Source organism: Misgurnus anguillicaudatus, chromosome 9, assembly GCF_027580225.2.
Source record: "Misgurnus anguillicaudatus chromosome 9, ASM2758022v2, whole genome shotgun sequence".
NCBI classification, from domain to species: domain Eukaryota; kingdom Metazoa; phylum Chordata; class Actinopteri; order Cypriniformes; family Cobitidae; genus Misgurnus; species Misgurnus anguillicaudatus.
The window spans coordinates 10,446,076-10,465,775 of NC_073345.2; the positions used below are offsets into that span (position 1 = coordinate 10,446,076).

The 19,700-nt window shown below is 45.3% G+C and overlaps 30 non-coding genes across 30 annotated transcripts; all 30 read left to right on the plus strand.

The window, feature by feature from the left end:
- Window positions 1-932: 932 nt before the first annotated feature.
- On the plus strand, window positions 933-1,022 carry trnar-ucu (transfer RNA arginine (anticodon UCU)). Its single transcript is given in 2 exon segments — window positions 933-969; window positions 987-1,022. It is a non-coding gene; the product is annotated as a tRNA-Arg (tRNA).
- Window positions 1,023-1,123: 101 nt separating this feature from the next.
- trnat-agu (transfer RNA threonine (anticodon AGU)) lies at window positions 1,124-1,197 on the plus strand. Its single transcript has one exon. It is a non-coding gene; the product is annotated as a tRNA-Thr (tRNA).
- Window positions 1,198-1,645: 448 nt separating this feature from the next.
- trnat-ugu (transfer RNA threonine (anticodon UGU)) lies at window positions 1,646-1,719 on the plus strand. Its single transcript has one exon. It is a non-coding gene; the product is annotated as a tRNA-Thr (tRNA).
- Window positions 1,720-1,816: 97 nt separating this feature from the next.
- trnat-cgu (transfer RNA threonine (anticodon CGU)) lies at window positions 1,817-1,890 on the plus strand. Its single transcript has one exon. It is a non-coding gene; the product is annotated as a tRNA-Thr (tRNA).
- Window positions 1,891-3,744: 1,854 nt separating this feature from the next.
- trnat-ugu (transfer RNA threonine (anticodon UGU)) lies at window positions 3,745-3,818 on the plus strand. The gene has a single exon. It is a non-coding gene; the product is annotated as a tRNA-Thr (tRNA).
- A 97-nt stretch (window positions 3,819-3,915) lies between these two features.
- Window positions 3,916-3,989, plus strand: trnat-cgu (transfer RNA threonine (anticodon CGU)). The gene has a single exon. It is a non-coding gene; the product is annotated as a tRNA-Thr (tRNA).
- Window positions 3,990-5,129: 1,140 nt separating this feature from the next.
- trnar-ucu (transfer RNA arginine (anticodon UCU)) lies at window positions 5,130-5,219 on the plus strand. The gene is given in 2 exon segments: window positions 5,130-5,166; window positions 5,184-5,219. It is a non-coding gene; the product is annotated as a tRNA-Arg (tRNA).
- Window positions 5,220-5,320: 101 nt separating this feature from the next.
- trnat-agu (transfer RNA threonine (anticodon AGU)) lies at window positions 5,321-5,394 on the plus strand. The gene has a single exon. It is a non-coding gene; the product is annotated as a tRNA-Thr (tRNA).
- A 447-nt stretch (window positions 5,395-5,841) lies between these two features.
- trnat-ugu (transfer RNA threonine (anticodon UGU)) lies at window positions 5,842-5,915 on the plus strand. The gene has a single exon. It is a non-coding gene; the product is annotated as a tRNA-Thr (tRNA).
- A 97-nt stretch (window positions 5,916-6,012) lies between these two features.
- On the plus strand, window positions 6,013-6,086 carry trnat-cgu (transfer RNA threonine (anticodon CGU)). Its single transcript has one exon. It is a non-coding gene; the product is annotated as a tRNA-Thr (tRNA).
- A 1,140-nt stretch (window positions 6,087-7,226) lies between these two features.
- Window positions 7,227-7,316, plus strand: trnar-ucu (transfer RNA arginine (anticodon UCU)). The gene is given in 2 exon segments: window positions 7,227-7,263; window positions 7,281-7,316. It is a non-coding gene; the product is annotated as a tRNA-Arg (tRNA).
- Window positions 7,317-7,417: 101 nt separating this feature from the next.
- On the plus strand, window positions 7,418-7,491 carry trnat-agu (transfer RNA threonine (anticodon AGU)). Its single transcript has one exon. It is a non-coding gene; the product is annotated as a tRNA-Thr (tRNA).
- Window positions 7,492-7,938: 447 nt separating this feature from the next.
- trnat-ugu (transfer RNA threonine (anticodon UGU)) lies at window positions 7,939-8,012 on the plus strand. Its single transcript has one exon. It is a non-coding gene; the product is annotated as a tRNA-Thr (tRNA).
- Window positions 8,013-8,109: 97 nt separating this feature from the next.
- Window positions 8,110-8,183, plus strand: trnat-cgu (transfer RNA threonine (anticodon CGU)). The gene has a single exon. It is a non-coding gene; the product is annotated as a tRNA-Thr (tRNA).
- A 1,140-nt stretch (window positions 8,184-9,323) lies between these two features.
- Window positions 9,324-9,413, plus strand: trnar-ucu (transfer RNA arginine (anticodon UCU)). The gene is given in 2 exon segments: window positions 9,324-9,360; window positions 9,378-9,413. It is a non-coding gene; the product is annotated as a tRNA-Arg (tRNA).
- Window positions 9,414-9,514: 101 nt separating this feature from the next.
- trnat-agu (transfer RNA threonine (anticodon AGU)) lies at window positions 9,515-9,588 on the plus strand. The gene has a single exon. It is a non-coding gene; the product is annotated as a tRNA-Thr (tRNA).
- Window positions 9,589-10,035: 447 nt separating this feature from the next.
- trnat-ugu (transfer RNA threonine (anticodon UGU)) lies at window positions 10,036-10,109 on the plus strand. The gene has a single exon. It is a non-coding gene; the product is annotated as a tRNA-Thr (tRNA).
- A 97-nt stretch (window positions 10,110-10,206) lies between these two features.
- trnat-cgu (transfer RNA threonine (anticodon CGU)) lies at window positions 10,207-10,280 on the plus strand. Its single transcript has one exon. It is a non-coding gene; the product is annotated as a tRNA-Thr (tRNA).
- A 1,140-nt stretch (window positions 10,281-11,420) lies between these two features.
- trnar-ucu (transfer RNA arginine (anticodon UCU)) lies at window positions 11,421-11,510 on the plus strand. The gene is given in 2 exon segments: window positions 11,421-11,457; window positions 11,475-11,510. It is a non-coding gene; the product is annotated as a tRNA-Arg (tRNA).
- A 623-nt stretch (window positions 11,511-12,133) lies between these two features.
- On the plus strand, window positions 12,134-12,207 carry trnat-ugu (transfer RNA threonine (anticodon UGU)). The gene has a single exon. It is a non-coding gene; the product is annotated as a tRNA-Thr (tRNA).
- A 97-nt stretch (window positions 12,208-12,304) lies between these two features.
- On the plus strand, window positions 12,305-12,378 carry trnat-cgu (transfer RNA threonine (anticodon CGU)). Its single transcript has one exon. It is a non-coding gene; the product is annotated as a tRNA-Thr (tRNA).
- A 1,140-nt stretch (window positions 12,379-13,518) lies between these two features.
- Window positions 13,519-13,608, plus strand: trnar-ucu (transfer RNA arginine (anticodon UCU)). Its single transcript is given in 2 exon segments — window positions 13,519-13,555; window positions 13,573-13,608. It is a non-coding gene; the product is annotated as a tRNA-Arg (tRNA).
- A 623-nt stretch (window positions 13,609-14,231) lies between these two features.
- trnat-ugu (transfer RNA threonine (anticodon UGU)) lies at window positions 14,232-14,305 on the plus strand. The gene has a single exon. It is a non-coding gene; the product is annotated as a tRNA-Thr (tRNA).
- A 97-nt stretch (window positions 14,306-14,402) lies between these two features.
- trnat-cgu (transfer RNA threonine (anticodon CGU)) lies at window positions 14,403-14,476 on the plus strand. The gene has a single exon. It is a non-coding gene; the product is annotated as a tRNA-Thr (tRNA).
- Window positions 14,477-15,616: 1,140 nt separating this feature from the next.
- Window positions 15,617-15,706, plus strand: trnar-ucu (transfer RNA arginine (anticodon UCU)). The gene is given in 2 exon segments: window positions 15,617-15,653; window positions 15,671-15,706. It is a non-coding gene; the product is annotated as a tRNA-Arg (tRNA).
- Window positions 15,707-15,807: 101 nt separating this feature from the next.
- Window positions 15,808-15,881, plus strand: trnat-agu (transfer RNA threonine (anticodon AGU)). The gene has a single exon. It is a non-coding gene; the product is annotated as a tRNA-Thr (tRNA).
- Window positions 15,882-16,330: 449 nt separating this feature from the next.
- Window positions 16,331-16,404, plus strand: trnat-ugu (transfer RNA threonine (anticodon UGU)). Its single transcript has one exon. It is a non-coding gene; the product is annotated as a tRNA-Thr (tRNA).
- A 97-nt stretch (window positions 16,405-16,501) lies between these two features.
- On the plus strand, window positions 16,502-16,575 carry trnat-cgu (transfer RNA threonine (anticodon CGU)). Its single transcript has one exon. It is a non-coding gene; the product is annotated as a tRNA-Thr (tRNA).
- A 1,854-nt stretch (window positions 16,576-18,429) lies between these two features.
- Window positions 18,430-18,503, plus strand: trnat-ugu (transfer RNA threonine (anticodon UGU)). Its single transcript has one exon. It is a non-coding gene; the product is annotated as a tRNA-Thr (tRNA).
- A 97-nt stretch (window positions 18,504-18,600) lies between these two features.
- On the plus strand, window positions 18,601-18,674 carry trnat-cgu (transfer RNA threonine (anticodon CGU)). Its single transcript has one exon. It is a non-coding gene; the product is annotated as a tRNA-Thr (tRNA).
- Window positions 18,675-19,700: the final 1,026 nt, after the last annotated feature.

The window sequence follows — 19,700 nt, forward strand, 5'->3', positions numbered from 1 at the left end:
TCAAGGGTGCCCATGGCCATAGCACCTGCCTTGTGGAGAAAAGGTTCTGGGTTCAAATCCCAGTGGTACCTTCCATCAATAATTGTAGGCTTTGGGCTTAATTAAAGGCGGAAGGGTCTACGGTTATATTTGTGTTTCTTATACCTGTCTATATTAAAAGATAGTTTGAAAATTTTAGGATGCCCTGACGTAGGTGTAAATGTCCATGTCTTGTCAACAAATTGTTCAAACCCAGCCATTCCTTCTTTTCTGCGGCTCCGCTCTCCGGTTTACATGGAAGGCAGAAGGTTCCAGGAGAAAATATGACTGACATGTTGCCGTTTTGAATAGACTTGAAGCCATGTGACGTTAGGGTGCCCAGTAACAACTGGTCAAAGAGCCTATCTTGTCAACAGACTGTTCAAATCCACGCCATGCCTTTCTTTCAACGGCTGTGCTTTCCGATCTACATTAAAGGAAGGAGGTCTACAGGGAAATCCAACTTTCTTGTACTTGGCTTTATTCAAATAATGCTATGCAATTTTAGGATGCCCTGGCATAGCTGTGCAGTTATCATGTCTTGTAAACAGATTGTTCAAATCCCGGGATTCCATCATTTCAGCGGCTGTTCTCTCTGGTCTACATGAAAGGCAGGAGGTCCCGTAGTAGGGAACATGAAAGACTTGTTTGCGTTTTCAAAAGATCCAAAGACTTGTGACGTTAGGTTTCACAGCATTAGCTGGTCAAAGCGCCTGTCCTTTAATCTGGAGGTCCTGAAATCGGATCCCAGAACTGCCTCCCATTTGACAATTGTGCTCACTGTCATATGTAAAGAGCAGGAGGTACAAATAGTGACTGTAACTCTTGGGCTTAAATATACAAAAGCTCATAATAATACTTTAAATCTGTCTTCCTCCAGGATTATGTGCAAAACATCAAGGGGCTTTGCTATTGGCTCTGTGGCGCAATGGATAGCGCATTGGACTTCTAGATTATGAAACGAAGCGATTCAAAGGTTGTGGGTTCGAGTCCCACCAGAGTCGTAGCCTTTTAGCTCTGATGGCCCTTCTTCACGGTTTTCTTCTCACATTGTTGTATCTGCTCATACTTTGACTGTCCGTTCCGCAAGCCACTGGAGGAAGGTGGCGCCATGGCTTAGTTGGTTAAAGTGCCTGTCTAGTAAACAGGAGATCCTGGGTTCGAATCCCAGCGGTGCCTTTAGCTTGTTGCCAGCTATGGTCTAATTCTGTGGCTCTTTCTCTGTTGATATGTGCTACGTCCCGATAATTCATGGTTGTTGCGACAGCTGTCTCTTTTTAGTGAAAAGACCTAGCCAGTGTTTCCCAATCCTGGTCCTCGGGCACCCCCTCCCAGAAAGTTTTAGATGTCTCCTTATTTAAAACACCTGATTCGACTCATCAGCCTCCTTCCAAAATGGTAAACATGTGTCCCTAACAAGCTGATGAGTTAATTCAGGTGTGTTAAATAAGGAGACATCCAAAACTTTGTGTGAGGGGGTGCCCGAGGACCTGGGCTGGGAAACACTGACCTAGACGATGGGCAAAACTTTCCAGAAAACTTGCAAATGGACCATTCCAGTTTTTTGAATCTCTTTAGCCTAAAGCCTTCATTGATAAGACTTGACTCCGTCAGCTTGTCCTGTGAGGGCGCCATGGCTTAGCTGGTCAAAGCGCCTGTCTTGTAAACAGGAGATCCTGGGTTCAAATCCCAGTGGTGCCTTCTGTAAGTGGTCGTGGTCTCTTACCCCCACTCAGTCGTTTTCTTTGTCAGATTGTTGTATCTCTTCAGACTGTGACTCACCCTCTCACATAGCGTAGGCGCTGTGGCTTAGTTGGTTAAAGCGCCTGTCTCGTAAACAGGAGGTCCTGGGTTCGAATCCCAGCGGTGCCTTTAGTCTGTGGCCAGCTAAGTGCTGTCTTTGACGGATGAAGTGCAACCCCCTTGATAATTCAAGGTTCTTATGAGAGCTCTCGTAACGTTCTGATAGTTTTGCTAAATGACCAATCCAATTCATGGACACTCATAAGCCTTCACTGATAGGACTTAATTCCTTAAGCAAACCCTGGTAGGGCACTATGGCTTGTGCCTGGCTTTAGGCTCAAGGGTGCCCATGGCCATAGCACCTGCCTTGTGGAGAAAAGGTTCTGGGTTCAAATCCCAGTGGTACCTTCCATCAATAATTGTAGGCTTTGGGCTTAATTAAAGGCGGAAGGGTCTACGGTTATATTTGTGTTTCTTATACCTGTCTATATTAAAAGATAGTTTGAAAATTTTAGGATGCCCTGACGTAGGTGTAAATGTCCATGTCTTGTCAACAAATTGTTCAAACCCAGCCATTCCTTCTTTTCTGCGGCTCCGCTCTCCGGTTTACATGGAAGGCAGAAGGTTCCAGGAGAAAATATGACTGACATGTTGCCGTTTTGAATAGACTTGAAGCCATGTGACGTTAGGGTGCCCAGTAACAACTGGTCAAAGAGCCTATCTTGTCAACAGACTGTTCAAATCCACGCCATGCCTTTCTTTCAACGGCTGTGCTTTCCGATCTACATTAAAGGAAGGAGGTCTACAGGGAAATCCAACTTTCTTGTACTTGGCTTTATTCAAATAATGCTATGCAATTTTAGGATGCCCTGGCATAGCTGTGCAGTTATCATGTCTTGTAAACAGATTGTTCAAATCCCGGGATTCCATCATTTCAGCGGCTGTTCTCTCTGGTCTACATGAAAGGCAGGAGGTCCCGTAGTAGGGAACATGAAAGACTTGTTTGCGTTTTCAAAAGATCCAAAGACTTGTGACGTTAGGTTTCACAGCATTAGCTGGTCAAAGCGCCTGTCCTTTAATCTGGAGGTCCTGAAATCGGATCCCAGAACTGCCTCCCATTTGACAATTGTGCTCACTGTCATATGTAAAGAGCAGGAGGTACAAATAGTGACTGTAACTCTTGGGCTTAAATATACAAAAGCTCATAATAATACTTTAAATCTGTCTTCCTCCAGGATTATGTGCAAAACATCAAGGGGCTTTGCTATTGGCTCTGTGGCGCAATGGATAGCGCATTCGACTTCTAGATTATGAAACGAAGCGATTCAAAGGTTGTGGGTTCGAGGCCCACCAGAGTCGTAGCCTTTTAGCTCTGATGGCCCTTCTTCACGGTTTTCTTCTCACATTGTTGTATCTGCTCATACTTTGACTGTCCGTTCCGCAAGCCACTGGAGGAAGGTGGCGCCGTGGCTTAGTTGGTTAAAGTGCCTGTCTAGTAAACAGGAGATCCTGGGTTCGAATCCCAGCGTTGCCTTTAGCTTGTTGCCAGCTATGGTCTAATTCTGTGGCTCTTTCTCTGTTGATATGTGCTACGTCCCGATAATTCATGGTTGTTGCGACAGCTGTCTCTTTTTAGTGAAAATACCTAGACCAGTGTTTCCCAATCCTGGTCCTCGGGCACCCCCTCCCAGAAAGTTTTAGATGTCTCCTTATTTAAAACACCTGATTCGACTCATCAGCCTCCTTCCAAAATGGTAAACATGTGTCCCTAACAAGCTGATGAGTTAATTCAGGTGTGTTAAATAAGGAGAGATCTAAAACTTTCTGGGAGGGGGTGCCCGAGGACCAGGGTTGGGAAACACTGACCTAGACGATGGGCAAAACTTTCCAGAAAACTTGCAAATGGACCATTCCAGTTTTTTGAAACTCTTTAGCCTAAAGCCTTCATTGATAAGACTTGACTCCGTCAGCTTGTCCTGTGAGGGCGCCATGGCTTAGCTGGTCAAAGCGCCTGTCTTGTAAACAGGAGATCCTGGGTTCAAATCCCAGTGGTGCCTTCTGTAAGTGGTCGTGGTCTCTTACCCCCACTCAGTCGTTTTCTTTGTCAGATTGTTGTATCTCTTCACACTGTGACTCACCCTCTCACATTGCGTAGGCGCTGTGGCTTAGTTGGTTAAAGCGCCTGTCTCGTAAACAGGAGGTCCTGGGTTCGAATCCCAGCGGTGCCTTTAGTCTGTGGCCAGCTAAGTGCTGTCTTTGACGGATGAAGTGCAACCCCCTTGATAATTCAAGGTTCTTATGAGAGCTCTCGTAACGTTCTGATAGTTTTGCTAAATGACCAATCCAATTCATGGACACTCATAAGCCTTCACTGATAGGACTTAATTCCTTAAGCAAACCCTTTTAGGGCACTATGGCTTGTGCCTGGCTTTAGGCTCAAGGGTGCCCATGGCCATAGCACCTGCCTTGTGGAGAAAAGGTTCTGGGTTCAAATCCCAGTGGTACCTTCCATCAATAATTGTAGGCTTTGGGCTTAATTAAAGGCGGAAGGGTCTACGGTTATATTTGTGTTTCTTATACCTGTCTATATTAAAAGATAGTTTGAAAATTTTAGGATGCCCTGACGTAGGTGTAAATGTCCATGTCTTGTCAACAAATTGTTCAAACCCAGCCATTCTTTCTTTTCTGCGGCTCCGCTCTCCGGTTTACATGGAAGGCAGAAGGTTCCAGGAGAAAATATGACTGACATGTTGCCGTTTTGAATAGACTTGAAGCCATGTGACGTTAGGGTGCCCAGTAACAACTGGTCAAAGAGCCTATCTTGTCAACAGACTGTTCAAATCCACGCCATGCCTTTCTTTCAACGGCTGTGCTTTCCGATCTACATTAAAGGAAGGAGGTCTACAGGGAAATCCAACTTTCTTGTACTTGGCTTTATTCAAATAATGCTATGCAATTTTAGGATGCCCTGGCATAGCTGTGCAGTTATCATGTCTTGTAAACAGATTGTTCAAATCCCGGGATTCCATCATTTCAGCGGCTGTTCTCTCTGGTCTACATGAAAGGCAGGAGGTCCCGTAGTAGGGAACATGAAAGACTTGTTTGCGTTTTCAAAAGATCCAAAGACTTGTGACGTTAGGTTTCACAGCATTAGCTGGTCAAAGCGCCTGTCCTTTAATCTGGAGGTCCTGAAATCGGATCCCAGAACTGCCTCCCATTTGACAATTGTGCTCACTGTCATATGTAAAGAGCAGGAGGTACAAATAGTGACTGTAACTCTTGGGCTTAAATATACAAAAGCTCATAATAATACTTTAAATCTGTCTTCCTCCAGGATTATGTGCAAAACATCAAGGGGCTTTGCTATTGGCTCTGTGGCGCAATGGATAGCGCATTGGACTTCTAGATTATAAAACGAAGCGATTCAAAGGTTGTGGGTTCGAGTCCCACCAGAGTCGTAGCCTTTTAGCTCTGATGGCCCTTCTTCACGGTTTTCTTCTCACATTGTTGTATCTGCTCATACTTTGACTGTCCGTTCCGCAAGCCACTGGAGGAAGGTGGCGCCGTGGCTTAGTTGGTTAAAGTGCCTGTCTAGTAAACAGGAGATCCTGGGTTCGAATCCCAGCGGTGCCTTTAGCTTGTTGCCAGCTATGGTCTATTCTGTGGCTCTTTCTCTGTTGATATGTGCTACGTCCCGATAATTCATGGTTGTTGCGACAGCTGTCTCTTTTTAGTGAAAAGACCTAGCCAGTGTTTCCCAATCCTGGTCCTCGGGCACCCCCTCCCAGAAAGTTTTAGATGTCTCCTTATTTAAAACACCTGATTCGACTCATCAGCCTCCTTCCAAAATGGTAAACATGTGTCCCTAACAAGCTGATGAGTTAATTCAGGTGTGTTAAATAAGGAGACATCTAAAACTTTCTGGGAGGGGGTGCCCGAGGACCAGGGTTGGGAAACACTGACCTAGACGATGGGCAAAACTTTCCAGAAAACTTGCAAATGGACCATTCCAGTTTTTTGAAACTCTTTAGCCTAAAGCCTTCATTGATAAGACTTGACTCCGTCAGCTTGTCCTGTGAGGGCGCCATGGCTTAGCTGGTCAAAGCGCCTGTCTTGTAAACAGGAGATCCTGGGTTCAAATCCCAGTGGTGCCTTCTGTAAGTGTTCGTGGTCTCTTACCCCCACTCAGTCGTTTTCTTTGTCAGATTGTTGTATCTCTTCACACTGTGACTCACCCTGTCACATTGCGTAGGCGCTGTGGCTTAGTTGGTTAAAGCGCCTGTCTCGTAAACAGGAGGTCCTGGGTTCGAATCCCAGCGGTGCCTTTAGTCTGTGGCCAGCTAAGTGTTGTCTTTGACGGATGAAGTGCAACCCCCTTGATAATTCAAGGTTCTTATGAGAGCTCTCGTAACGTTCTGATAGTTTTGCTAAATGACCAATCCAATTCATGGACACTCATAAGCCTTCACTGATAGGACTTAATTCCTTAAGCAAACCCTTTTAGGGCACTATGGCTTGTGCCTGGCTTTAGGCTCAAGGGTGCCCATGGCCATAGCACCTGCCTTGTGGAGAAAAGGTTCTGGGTTCAAATCCCAGTGGTACCTTCCATCAATAATTGTAGGCTTTGGGCTTAATTAAAGGCGGAAGGGTCTACGGTTATATTTGTGTTTCTTATACCTGTCTATATTAAAAGATAGTTTGAAAATTTTAGGATGCCCTGACGTAGGTGTAAATGTCCATGTCTTGTCAACAAATTGTTCAAACCCAGCCATTCCTTCTTTTCTGCGGCTCCGCTCTCCGGTTTACATGGAAGGCAGAAGGTTCCAGGAGAAAATATGACTGACATGTTGCCGTTTTGAATAGACTTGAAGCCATGTGACGTTAGGGTGCCCAGTAACAACTGGTCAAAGAGCCTATCTTGTCAACAGACTGTTCAAATCCACGCCATGCCTTTCTTTCAACGGCTGTGCTTTCCGATCTACATTAAAGGAAGGAGGTCTACAGGGAAATCCAACTTTCTTGTACTTGGCTTTATTCAAATAATGCTATGCAATTTTAGGATGCCCTGGCATAGCTGTGCAGTTATCATGTCTTGTAAACAGATTGTTCAAATCCCGGGATTCCATCATTTCAGCGGCTGTTCTCTCTGGTCTACATGAAAGGCAGGAGGTCCCGTAGTAGGGAACATGAAAGACTTGTTTGCGTTTTCAAAAGATCCAAAGACTTGTGACGTTAGGTTTCACAGCATTAGCTGGTCAAAGCGCCTGTCCTTTAATCTGGAGGTCCTGAAATCGGATCCCAGAACTGCCTCCCATTTGACAATTGTGCTCACTGTCATATGTAAAGAGCAGGAGGTACAAATAGTGACTGTAACTCTTGGGCTTAAATATACAAAAGCTCATAATAATACTTTAAATCTGTCTTACTCCAGGTTTATGTGCAAAACATCAAGGGGCTTTGCTATTGGCTCTGTGGCGCAATGGATAGCGCATTGGACTTCTAGATTATGAAACAAAGCGATTCAAAGGTTGTGGGTTCGAGTCCCACCAGAGTCGTAGCCTTTTAGCTCTGATGGCCCTTCTTCACGGTTTTCTTCTCACATTGTTGTATCTGCTCATACTTTGACTGTCCGTTCCGCAAGCCACTGGAGGAAGGTGGCGCCGTGGCTTAGTTGGTTAAAGTGCCTGTCTAGTAAACAGGAGATCCTGGGTTCGAATCCCAGCGGTGCCTTTAGCTTGTTGCCAGCTATGGTCTATTCTGTGGCTCTTTCTCTGTTGATATGTGCTACGTCCCGATAATTCATGGTTGTTGCGACAGCTGTCTCTTTTTAGTGAAAAGACCTAGCCAGTGTTTCCCAATCCTGGTCCTCGGGCACCCCCTCCCAGAAAGTTTTAGATGTCTCCTTATTTAAAACACCTGATTCGACTCATCAGCCTCCTTCCAAAATGGTAAACATGTGTCCCTAACAAGCTGATGAGTTAATTCAGGTGTGTTAAATAAGGAGACATCTAAAACTTTCTGGGAGGGGGTGCCCGAGGACCAGGGTTGGGAAACACTGACCTAGACGATGGGCAAAACTTTCCAGAAAACTTGCAAATGGACCATTCCAGTTTTTTGAAACTCTTTAGCCTAAAGCCTTCATTGATAAGACTTGACTCCGTCAGCTTGTCCTGTGAGGGCGCCATGGCTTAGCTGGTCAAAGCGCCTGTCTTGTAAACAGGAGATCCTGGGTTCAAATCCCAGTGGTGCCTTCTGTAAGTGTTCGTGGTCTCTTACCCCCACTCAGTCGTTTTCTTTGTCAGATTGTTGTATCTCTTCACACTGTGACTCACCCTGTCACATTGCGTAGGCGCTGTGGCTTAGTTGGTTAAAGCGCCTGTCTCGTAAACAGGAGGTCCTGGGTTCGAATCCCAGCGGTGCCTTTAGTCTGTGGCCAGCTAAGTGCTGTCTTTGACGGATGAAGTGCAACCCCCTTGATAATTCAAGGTTCTTATGAGAGCTCTCGTAACGTTCTGATAGTTTTGCTAAATGACCAATCCAATTCATGGACACTCATAAGCCTTCACTGATAGGACTTAATTCCTTAAGCAAACCCTTTTAGGGCACTATGGCTTGTGCCTGGCTTTAGGCTCAAGGGTGCCCATGGCCATAGCACCTGCCTTGTGGAGAAAAGGTTCTGGGTTCAAATCCCAGTGGTACCTTCCATCAATAATTGTAGGCTTTGGGCTTAATTAAAGGCGGAAGGGTCTACGGTTATATTTGTGTTTCTTATACCTGTCTATATTAAAAGATAGTTTGAAAATTTTAGGATGCCCTGACGTAGGTGTAAATGTCCATGTCTTGTCAACAAATTGTTCAAACCCAGCCATTCCTTCTTTTCTGCGGCTCCGCTCTCCGGTTTACATGGAAGGCAGAAGGTTCCAGGAGAAAATATGACTGACATGTTGCCGTTTTGAATAGACTTGAAGCCATGTGACGTTAGGGTGCCCAGTAACAACTGGTCAAAGAGCCTATCTTGTCAACAGACTGTTCAAATCCACGCCATGCCTTTCTTTCAACGGCTGTGCTTTCCGATCTACATTAAAGGAAGGAGGTCTACAGGGAAATCCAACTTTCTTGTACTTGGCTTTATTCAAATAATGCTATGCAATTTTAGGATGCCCTGGCATAGCTGTGCAGTTATCATGTCTTGTAAACAGATTGTTCAAATCCCGGGATTCCATCATTTCAGCGGCTGTTCTCTCTGGTCTACATGAAAGGCAGGAGGTCCCGTAGTAGGGAACATGAAAGACTTGTTTGCGTTTTCAAAAGATCCAAAGACTTGTGACGTTAGGTTTCACAGCATTAGCTGGTCAAAGCGCCTGTCCTTTAATCTGGAGGTCCTGAAATCGGATCCCAGAACTGCCTCCCATTTGACAATTGTGCTCACTGTCATATGTAAAGAGCAGGAGGTACAAATAGTGACTGTAACTCTTGGGCTTAAATATACAAAAGCTCATAATAATACTTTAAATCTGTCTTACTCCAGGTTTATGTGCAAAACATCAAGGGGCTTTGCTATTGGCTCTGTGGCGCAATGGATAGCGCATTGGACTTCTAGATTATGAAACAAAGCGATTCAAAGGTTGTGGGTTCGAGTCCCACCAGAGTCGTAGCCTTTTAGCTCTGATGGCCCTTCTTCACGGTTTTCTTCTCACATTGTTGTATCTGCTCATACTTTGACTGTCCGTTCCGCAAGCCACTGGAGGAAGGTGGCGCCGTGGCTTAGTTGGTTAAAGTGCCTGTCTAGTAAACAGGAGATCCTGGGTTCGAATCCCAGCGGTGCCTTTAGCTTGTTGCCAGCTATGGTCTATTCTGTGGCTCTTTCTCTGTTGATATGTGCTACGTCCCGATAATTCATGGTTGTTGCGACAGCTGTCTCTTTTTAGTGAAAAGACCTAGCCAGTGTTTCCCAATCCTGGTCCTCGGGCACCCCCTCCCAGAAAGTTTTAGATGTCTCCTTATTTAAAACACCTGATTCGACTCATCAGCCTCCTTCCAAAATGGTAAACATGTGTCCCTAACAAGCTGATGAGTTAATTCAGGTGTGTTAAATAAGGAGACATCTAAAACTTTCTGGGAGGGGGTGCCCGAGGACCAGGGTTGGGAAACACTGACCTAGACGATGGGCAAAACTTTCCAGAAAACTTGCAAATGGACCATTCCAGTTTTTTGAAACTCTTTAGCCTAAAGCCTTCATTGATAAGACTTGACTCCGTCAGCTTGTCCTGTGACGGCGCCATGGCTTAGCTGGTCAAAGCGCCTGTCTTGTAAACAGGAGATCCTGGGTTCAAATCCCAGTGGTGCCTTCTGTAAGTGTTCATGGTCTCTTACCCCCACTCAGTCGTTTTCTTTGTCAGATTGTTGTATCTCTTCACACTGTGACTCACCCTGTCACATTGCGTAGGCGCTGTGGCTTAGTTGGTTAAAGCGCCTGTCTCGTAAACAGGAGGTCCTGGGTTCGAATCCCAGCGGTGCCTTTAGTCTGTGGCCAGCTAAGTGCTGTCTTTGACGGATGAAGTGCAACCCCCTTGATAATTCAAGGTTCTTATGAGAGCTCTCGTAACGTTCTGATAGTTTTGCTAAATGACCAATCCAATTCATGGACACTCATAAGCCTTCACTGATAGGACTTAATTCCTTAAGCAAACCCTTTTAGGGCACTATGGCTTGTGCCTGGCTTTAGGCTCAAGGGTGCCCATGGCCATAGCACCTGCCTTGTGGAGAAAAGGTTCTGGGTTCAAATCCCAGTGGTACCTTCCATCAATAATTGTAGGCTTTGGGCTTAATTAAAGGCGGAAGGGTCTACGGTTATATTTGTGTTTCTTATACCTGTCTATATTAAAAGATAGTTTGAAAATTTTAGGATGCCCTGACGTAGGTGTAAATGTCCATGTCTTGTCAACAAATTGTTCAAACCCAGCCATTCCTTCTTTTCTGCGGCTCCGCTCTCCGGTTTACATGGAAGGCAGAAGGTTCCAGGAGAAAATATGACTGACATGTTGCCGTTTTGAATAGACTTGAAGCCATGTGACGTTAGGGTGCCCAGTAACAACTGGTCAAAGAGCCTATCTTGTCAACAGACTGTTCAAATCCACGCCATGCCTTTCTTTCAACGGCTGTGCTTTCCGATCTACATTAAAGGAAGGAGGTCTACAGGGAAATCCAACTTTCTTGTACTTGGCTTTATTCAAATAATGCTATGCAATTTTAGGATGCCCTGGCATAGCTGTGCAGTTATCATGTCTTGTAAACAGATTGTTCAAATCCCGGGATTCCATCATTTCAGCGGCTGTTCTCTCTGGTCTACATGAAAGGCAGGAGGTCCCGTAGTAGGGAACATGAAAGACTTGTTTGCGTTTTCAAAAGATCCAAAGACTTGTGACGTTAGGTTTCACAGCATTAGCTGGTCAAAGCGCCTGTCCTTTAATCTGGAGGTCCTGAAATCGGATCCCAGAACTGCCTCCCATTTGACAATTGTGCTCACTGTCATATGTAAAGAGCAGGAGGTACAAATAGTGACTGTAACTCTTGGGCTTAAATATACAAAAGCTCATAATAATACTTTAAATCTGTCTTACTCCAGGTTTATGTGCAAAACATCAAGGGGCTTTGCTATTGGCTCTGTGGCGCAATGGATAGCGCATTGGACTTCTAGATTATGAAACAAAGCGATTCAAAGGTTGTGGGTTCGAGTCCCACCAGAGTCGTAGCCTTTTAGCTCTGATGGCCCTTCTTCACGGTTTTCTTCTCACATTGTTGTATCTGCTCATACTTTGACTGTCCGTTCCGCAAGCCACTGGAGGAAGGTGTCGCCGTGGCTTAGTTGGTTAAAGTGCCTGTCTAGTAAACAGGAGATCCTGGGTTCGAATCCCAGCGGTGCCTTTAGCTTGTTGCCAGCTATGGTCTAATTCTGTGGCTCTTTCTCTGTTGATATGTGCTACGTCCCGATAATTCATGGTTGTTGCGACAGCTGTCTCTTTTTAGTGAAAAGACCTAGCCAGTGTTTCCCAATCCTGGTCCTCGGGCACCCCCTCCCAGAAAGTTTTAGATGTCTCCTTATTTAAAACACCTGATTCGACTCATCAGCCTCCTTCCAAAATGGTAAACATGTGTCCCTAACAAGCTGATGAGTTAATTCAGGTGTGTTAAATAAGGAGACATCTAAAACTTTCTGGGAGGGGGTGCCCGAGGACCAGGGTTGGGAAACACTGACCTAGACGATGGGCAAAACTTTCCAGAAAACTTGCAAATGGACCATTCCAGTTTTTTGAAACTCTTTAGCCTAAAGCCTTCATTGATAAGACTTGACTCCGTCAGCTTGTCCTGTGAGGGCGCCATGGCTTAGCTGGTCAAAGCGCCTGTCTTGTAAACAGGAGATCCTGGGTTCAAATCCCAGTGGTGCCTTCTCTAAGTGGTCGTGGTCTCTTACTCCCACTCAGTCGTTTTCTTTGTCAGATTGTTGTATCTCTTCACACTGTGACTCACCCTCTCACATAGCGTAGGCGCTGTGGCTTAGTTGGCTAAAGCGCCTGTCTCGTAAACAGGAGATCCTGGGTTCGAATCCCAGCGGTGCCTTTAGTCTGTGGCCAGCTAAGTGCTGTCTTTGACGGATGAAGTGCAACCCCCTTGATAATTCAAGGTTCTTATGAGAGCTCTCGTAACGTTCTGATAGTTTTGCTAAATGACCAATCCAATTCATGGACACTCATAAGCCTTCACTGATAGGACTTAATTCCTTAAGCAAACCCTTTTAGGGCACTATGGCTTGTGCCTGGCTTTAGGCTCAAGGGTGCCCATGGCCATAGCACCTGCCTTGTGGAGAAAAGGTTCTGGGTTCAAATCCCAGTGGTACCTTCCATCAATAATTGTAGGCTTTGGGCTTAATTAAAGGCGGAAGGGTCTACGGTTATATTTGTGTTTCTTATACCTGTCTATATTAAAAGATAGTTTGAAAATTTTAGGATGCCCTGACGTAGGTGTAAATGTCCATGTCTTGTCAACAAATTGTTCAAACCCAGCCATTCCTTCTTTTCTGCGGCTCCGCTCTCCGGTTTACATGGAAGGCAGAAGGTTCCAGGAGAAAATATGACTGACATGTTGCCGTTTTGAATAGACTTGAAGCCATGTGACGTTAGGGTGCCCAGTAACAACTGGTCAAAGAGCCTATCTTGTCAACAGACTGTTCAAATCCACGCCATGCCTTTCTTTCAACGGCTGTGCTTTCCGATCTACATTAAAGGAAGGAGGTCTACAGGGAAATCCAACTTTCTTGTACTTGGCTTTATTCAAATAATGCTATGCAATTTTAGGATGCCCTGGCATAGCTGTGCAGTTATCATGTCTTGTAAACAGATTGTTCAAATCCCGGGATTCCATCATTTCAGCGGCTGTTCTCTCTGGTCTACATGAAAGGCAGGAGGTCCCGTAGTAGGGAACATGAAAGACTTGTTTGCGTTTTCAAAAGATCCAAAGACTTGTGACGTTAGGTTTCACAGCATTAGCTGGTCAAAGCGCCTGTCCTTTAATCTGGAGGTCCTGAAATCGGATCCCAGAACTGCCTCCCATTTGACAATTGTGCTCACTGTCATATGTAAAGAGCAGGAGGTACAAATAGTGACTGTAACTCTTGGGCTTAAATATACAAAAGCTCATAATAATACTTTAAATCTGTCTTACTCCAGGTTTATGTGCAAAACATCAAGGGGCTTTGCTATTGGCTCTGTGGCGCAATGGATAGCGCATTGGACTTCTAGATTATGAAACAAAGCGATTCAAAGGTTGTGGGTTCGAGTCCCACCAGAGTCGTAGCCTTTTAGCTCTGATGGCCCTTCTTCACGGTTTTCTTCTCACATTGTTGTATCTGCTCATACTTTGACTGTCCGTTCCGCAAGCCACTGGAGGAAGGTGTCGCCGTGGCTTAGTTGGTTAAAGTGCCTGTCTAGTAAACAGGAGATCCTGGGTTCGAATCCCAGCGGTGCCTTTAGCTTGTTGCCAGCTATGGTCTAATTCTGTGGCTCTTTCTCTGTTGATATGTGCTACGTCCCGATAATTCATGGTTGTTGCGACAGCTGTCTCTTTTTAGTGAAAAGACCTAGCCAGTGTTTCCCAATCCTGGTCCTCGGGCACCCCCTCCCAGAAAGTTTTAGATGTCTCCTTATTTAAAACACCTGATTCGACTCATCAGCCTCCTTCCAAAATGGTAAACATGTGTCCCTAACAAGCTGATGAGTTAATTCAGGTGTGTTAAATAAGGAGACATCTAAAACTTTCTGGGAGGGGGTGCCCGAGGACCAGGGTTGGGAAACACTGACCTAGACGATGGGCAAAACTTTCCAGAAAACTTGCAAATGGACCATTCCAGTTTTTTGAAACTCTTTAGCCTAAAGCCTTCATTGATAAGACTTGACTCCGTCAGCTTGTCCTGTGAGGGCGCCATGGCTTAGCTGGTCAAAGCGCCTGTCTTGTAAACAGGAGATCCTGGGTTCAAATCCCAGTGGTGCCTTCTCTAAGTGGTCGTGGTCTCTTACTCCCACTCAGTCGTTTTCTTTGTCAGATTGTTGTATCTCTTCACACTGTGACTCACCCTCTCACATAGCGTAGGCGCTGTGGCTTAGTTGGTTAAAGCGCCTGTCTCGTAAACAGGAGATCCTGGGTTCGAATCCCAGCGGTGCCTTTAGTCTGTGGCCAGCTAAGTGCTGTCTTTGACGGATGAAGTGCAACCCCCTTGATAATTCAAGGTTCTTATGAGAGCTCTCGTAACGTTCTGATAGTTTTGCTAAATGACCAATCCAATTCATGGACACTCATAAGCCTTCACTGATAGGACTTAATTCCTTAAGCAAACCCTGTTAGGGCACTATGGCTTGTGCCTGGCTTTAGGCTCAAGGGTGCCCATGGCCATAGCACCTGCCTTGTGGAGAAAAGGTTCTGGGTTCAAATCCCAGTGGTACCTTCCATCAATAATTGTAGGCTTTGGGCTTAATTAAAGGCGGAAGGGTCTACGGTTATATTTGTAATTCTTATACCTGTCTATATTAAAAGATAGTTTGAAAATTTTAGGATGCCCTGACGTAGGTGTAAATGTCCATGTCTTGTCAACAAATTGTTCAAACCCAGCCATTCCTTCTTTTCTGCGGCTCCGCTCTCCGGTTTACATGGAAGGCAGAAGGTTCCAGGAGAAAATATGACTGACATGTTGCCGTTTTGAATAGACTTGAAGCCATGTGACGTTAGGGTGCCCAGTAACAACTGGTCAAAGAGCCTATCTTGTCAACAGACTGTTCAAATCCACGCCATGCCTTTCTTTCAACGGCTGTGCTTTCCGATCTACATTAAAGGAAGGAGGTCTACAGGGAAATCCAACTTTCTTGTACTTGGCTTTATTCAAATAATGCTATGCAATTTTAGGATGCCCTGGCATAGCTGTGCAGTTATCATGTCTTGTAAACAGATTGTTCAAATCCCGGGATTCCATCATTTCAGCGGCTGTTCTCTCTGGTCTACATGAAAGGCAGGAGGTCCCGTAGTAGGGAACATGAAAGACTTGTTTGCGTTTTCAAAAGATCCAAAGACTTGTGACGTTAGGTTTCACAGCATTAGCTGGTCAAAGCGCCTGTCCTTTAATCTGGAGGTCCTGAAATCGGATCCCAGAACTGCCTCCCATTTGACAATTGTGCTCACTGTCATATGTAAAGAGCAGGAGGTACAAATAGTGACTGTAACTCTTGGGCTTAAATATACAAAAGCTCATAATAATACTTTAAATCTGTCTTCCTCCAGGATTATGTGCAAAACATCAAGGGGCTTTGCTATTGGCTCTGTGGCGCAATGGATAGCGCATTGGACTTCTAGATTATGAAACGAAGCGATTCAAAGGTTGTGGGTTCGAGTCCCACCAGAGTCGTAGCCTTTTAGCTCTGATGGCCCTTCTTCATGGTTTTCTTCTCACATTGTTGTATCTGCTCATACTTTGACTGTCCGTTCCGCAAGCCACTGGAGGAAGGTGGCGCCGTGGCTTAGTTGGTTAAAGTGCCTGTCTAGTAAACAGGAGATCCTGGGTTCGAATCCCAGCGGTGCCTTTAGCTTGTTGCCAGCTATGGTCTAATTCTGTGGCTCTTTCTCAGTTGATATGTGCTACGTCCCGATAATTCATGGTTGTTGCGACAGCTGTCTCTTTTTAGTGAAAATACCTAGACCAGTGTTTCCCAATCCTGGTCCTCGGGCACCCCCTCCCAGAAAGTTTTAGATGTCTCCTTATTTAAAACACCTGATTCGACTCATCAGCCTCCTTCCAAAATGGTAAACATGTGTCCCTAACAAGCTGATGAGTTAATTCAGGTGTGTTAAATAAGGAGACATCTAAAACTTTCTGGGAGGGGGTGCCCGAGGACCAGGGTTGGGAAACACTGACCTAGACGATGGGCAAAACTTTCCAGAAAACTTGCAAATGGACCATTCCAGTTTTTTGAAACTCTTTAGCCTAAAGCCTTCATTGATAAGACTTGACTCCGTCAGCTTGTCCTGTGAGGGCGCCATGGCTTAGCTGGTCAAAGCGCCTGTCTTGTAAACAGGAGATCCTGGGTTCAAATCCCAGTGGTGCCTTCTGTAAGTGGTCGTGGTCTCTTACCCCCACTCAGTCGTTTTCTTTGTCAGATTGTTGTATCTCTTCACACTGTGACTCACCCTCTCACATTGCGTAGGCGCTGTGGCTTAGTTGGTTAAAGCGCCTGTCTCGTAAACAGGAGGTCCTGGGTTCGAATCCCAGCGGTGCCTTTAGTCTGTGGCCAGCTAAGTGCTGTCTTTGACGGATGAAGTGCAACCCCCTTGATAATTCAAGGTTCTTATGAGAGCTCTCGTAACGTTCTGATAGTTTTGCTAAATGACCAATCCAATTCATGGACACTCATAAGCCTTCACTGATAGGACTTAATTCCTTAAGCAAACCCTTTTAGGGCACTATGGCTTGTGCCTGGCTTTAGGCTCAAGGGTGCCCATGGCCATAGCACCTGCCTTGTGGAGAAAAGGTTCTGGGTTCAAATCCCAGTGGTACCTTCCATCAATAATTGTAGGCTTTGGGCTTAATTAAAGGCGGAAGGGTCTACGGTTATATTTGTGTTTCTTATACCTGTCTATATTAAAAGATAGTTTGAAAATTTTAGGATGCCCTGACGTAGGTGTAAATGTCCATGTATTGTCAACAAATTGTTCAAACCCAGCCATTCCTTCTTTTCTGCGGCTCCGCTCTCCGGTTTACATGGAAGGCAGAAGGTTCCAGGAGAAAATATGACTGACATGTTGCCGTTTTGAATAGACTTGAAGCCATGTGACGTTAGGGTGCCCAGTAACAACTGGTCAAAGAGCCTATCTTGTCAACAGACTGTTCAAATCCACGCCATGCCTTTCTTTCAACGGCTGTGCTTTCCGATCTACATTAAAGGAAGGAGGTCTACAGGGAAATCCAACTTTCTTGTACTTGGCTTTATTCAAATAATGCTATGCAATTTTAGGATGCCCTGGCATAGCTGTGCAGTTATCATGTCTTGTAAACAGATTGTTCAAATCCCGGGATTCCATCATTTCAGCGGCTGTTCTCTCTGGTCTACATGAAAGGCAGGAGGTCCCGTAGTAGGGAACATGAAAGACTTGTTTGCGTTTTCAAAAGATCCAAAGACTTGTGACGTTAGGTTTCACAGCATTAGCTGGTCAAAGCGCCTGTCCTTTAATCTGGAGGTCCTGAAATCGGATCCCAGAACTGCCTCCCATTTGACAATTGTGCTCACTGTCATATGTAAAGAGCAGGAGGTACAAATAGTGACTGTAACTCTTGGGCTTAAATATACAAAAGCTCATAATAATACTTTAAATCTGTCTTCCTCCAGGATTATGTGCAAAACATCAAGGGGCTTTGCTATTGGCTCTGTGGCGCAATGGATAGCGCATTCGACTTCTAGATTATGAAACGAAGCGATTCAAAGGTTGTGGGTTCGAGGCCCACCAGAGTCGTAGCCTTTTAGCTCTGATGGCCCTTCTTCACGGTTTTCTTCTCACATTGTTGTATCTGCTCATACTTTGACTGTCCGTTCCGCAAGCCACTGGAGGAAGGTGGCGCCGTGGCTTAGTTGGTTAAAGTGCCTGTCTAGTAAACAGGAGATCCTGGGTTCGAATCCCAGCGTTGCCTTTAGCTTGTTGCCAGCTATGGTCTAATTCTGTGGCTCTTTCTCTGTTGATATGTGCTACGTCCCGATAATTCATGGTTGTTGCGACAGCTGTCTCTTTTTAGTGAAAATACCTAGACCAGTGTTTCCCAATCCTGGTCCTCGGGCACCCCCTCCCAGAAAGTTTTAGATGTCTCCTTATTTAAAACACCTGATTCGACTCATCAGCCTCCTTCCAAAATGGTAAACATGTGTCCCTAACAAGCTGATGAGTTAATTCAGGTGTGTTAAATAAGGAGACATCTAAAACTTTCTGGGAGGGGGTGCCCGAGGACCAGGGTTGGGAAACACTGACCTAGACGATGGGCAAAACTTTCCAGAAAACTTGCAAATGGACCATTCCAGTTTTTTGAAACTCTTTAGCCTAAAGCCTTCATTGATAAGACTTGACTCCGTCAGCTTGTCCTGTGAGGGCGCCATGGCTTAGCTGGTCAAAGCGCCTGTCTTGTAAACAGGAGATCCTGGGTTCAAATCCCAGTGGTGCCTTCTGTAAGTGGTCGTGGTCTCTTACCCCCACTCAGTCGTTTTCTTTGTCAGATTGTTGTATCTCTTCACACTGTGACTCACCCTCTCACATTGCGTAGGCGCTGTGGCTTAGTTGGTTAAAGCGCCTGTCTCGTAAACAGGAGGTCCTGGGTTCGAATCCCAGCGGTGCCTTTAGTCTGTGGCCAGCTAAGTGCTGTCTTTGACGGATGAAGTGCAACCCCCTTGATAATTCAAGGTTCTTATGAGAGCTCTCGTAACGTTCTGATAGTTTTGCTAAATGACCAATCCAATTCATGGACACTCATAAGCCTTCACTGATAGGACTTAATTCCTTAAGCAAACCCTTTTAGGGCACTATGGCTTGTGCATGGCTTTAGGCTCAAGGGTGCCCATGGCCATAGCACCTGCCTTGTGGAGAAAAGGTTCTGGGTTCAAATCCCAGTGGTACCTTCCATCAATAATTGTAGGCTTTGGGCTTAATTAAAGGCGGAAGGGTCTACGGTTATATTTGTGTTTCTTATACCTGTCTATATTAAAAGATAGTTTGAAAATTTTAGGATGCCCTGACGTAGGTGTAAATGTCCATGTCTTGTCAACAAATTGTTCAAACCCAGCCATTCCTTCTTTTCTGCGGCTCCGCTCTCCGGTTTACATGGAAGGCAGAAGGTTCCAGGAGAAAATATGACTGACATGTTGCCGTTTTGAATAGACTTGAAGCCATGTGACGTTAGGGTGCCCAGTAACAACTGGTCAAAGAGCCTATCTTGTCAACAGACTGTTCAAATCCACGCCATGCCTTTCTTTCAACGGCTGTGCTTTCCGATCTACATTAAAGGAAGGAGGTCTACAGGGAAATCCAACTTTCTTGTACTTGGCTTTATTCAAATAATGCTATGCAATTTTAGGATGCCCTGGCATAGCTGTGCAGTTATCATGTCTTGTAAACAGATTGTTCAAATCCCGGGATTCCATCATTTCAGCGGCTGTTCTCTCTGGTCTACATGAAAGGCAGGAGGTCCCGTAGTAGGGAACATGAAAGACTTGTTTGCGTTTTCAAAAGATCCAAAGACTTGTGACGTTAGGTTTCACAGCATTAGCTGGTCAAAGCGCCTGTCCTTTAATCTGGAGGTCCTGAAATCGGATCCCAGAACTGCCTCCCATTTGACAATTGTGCTCACTGTCATATGTAAAGAGCAG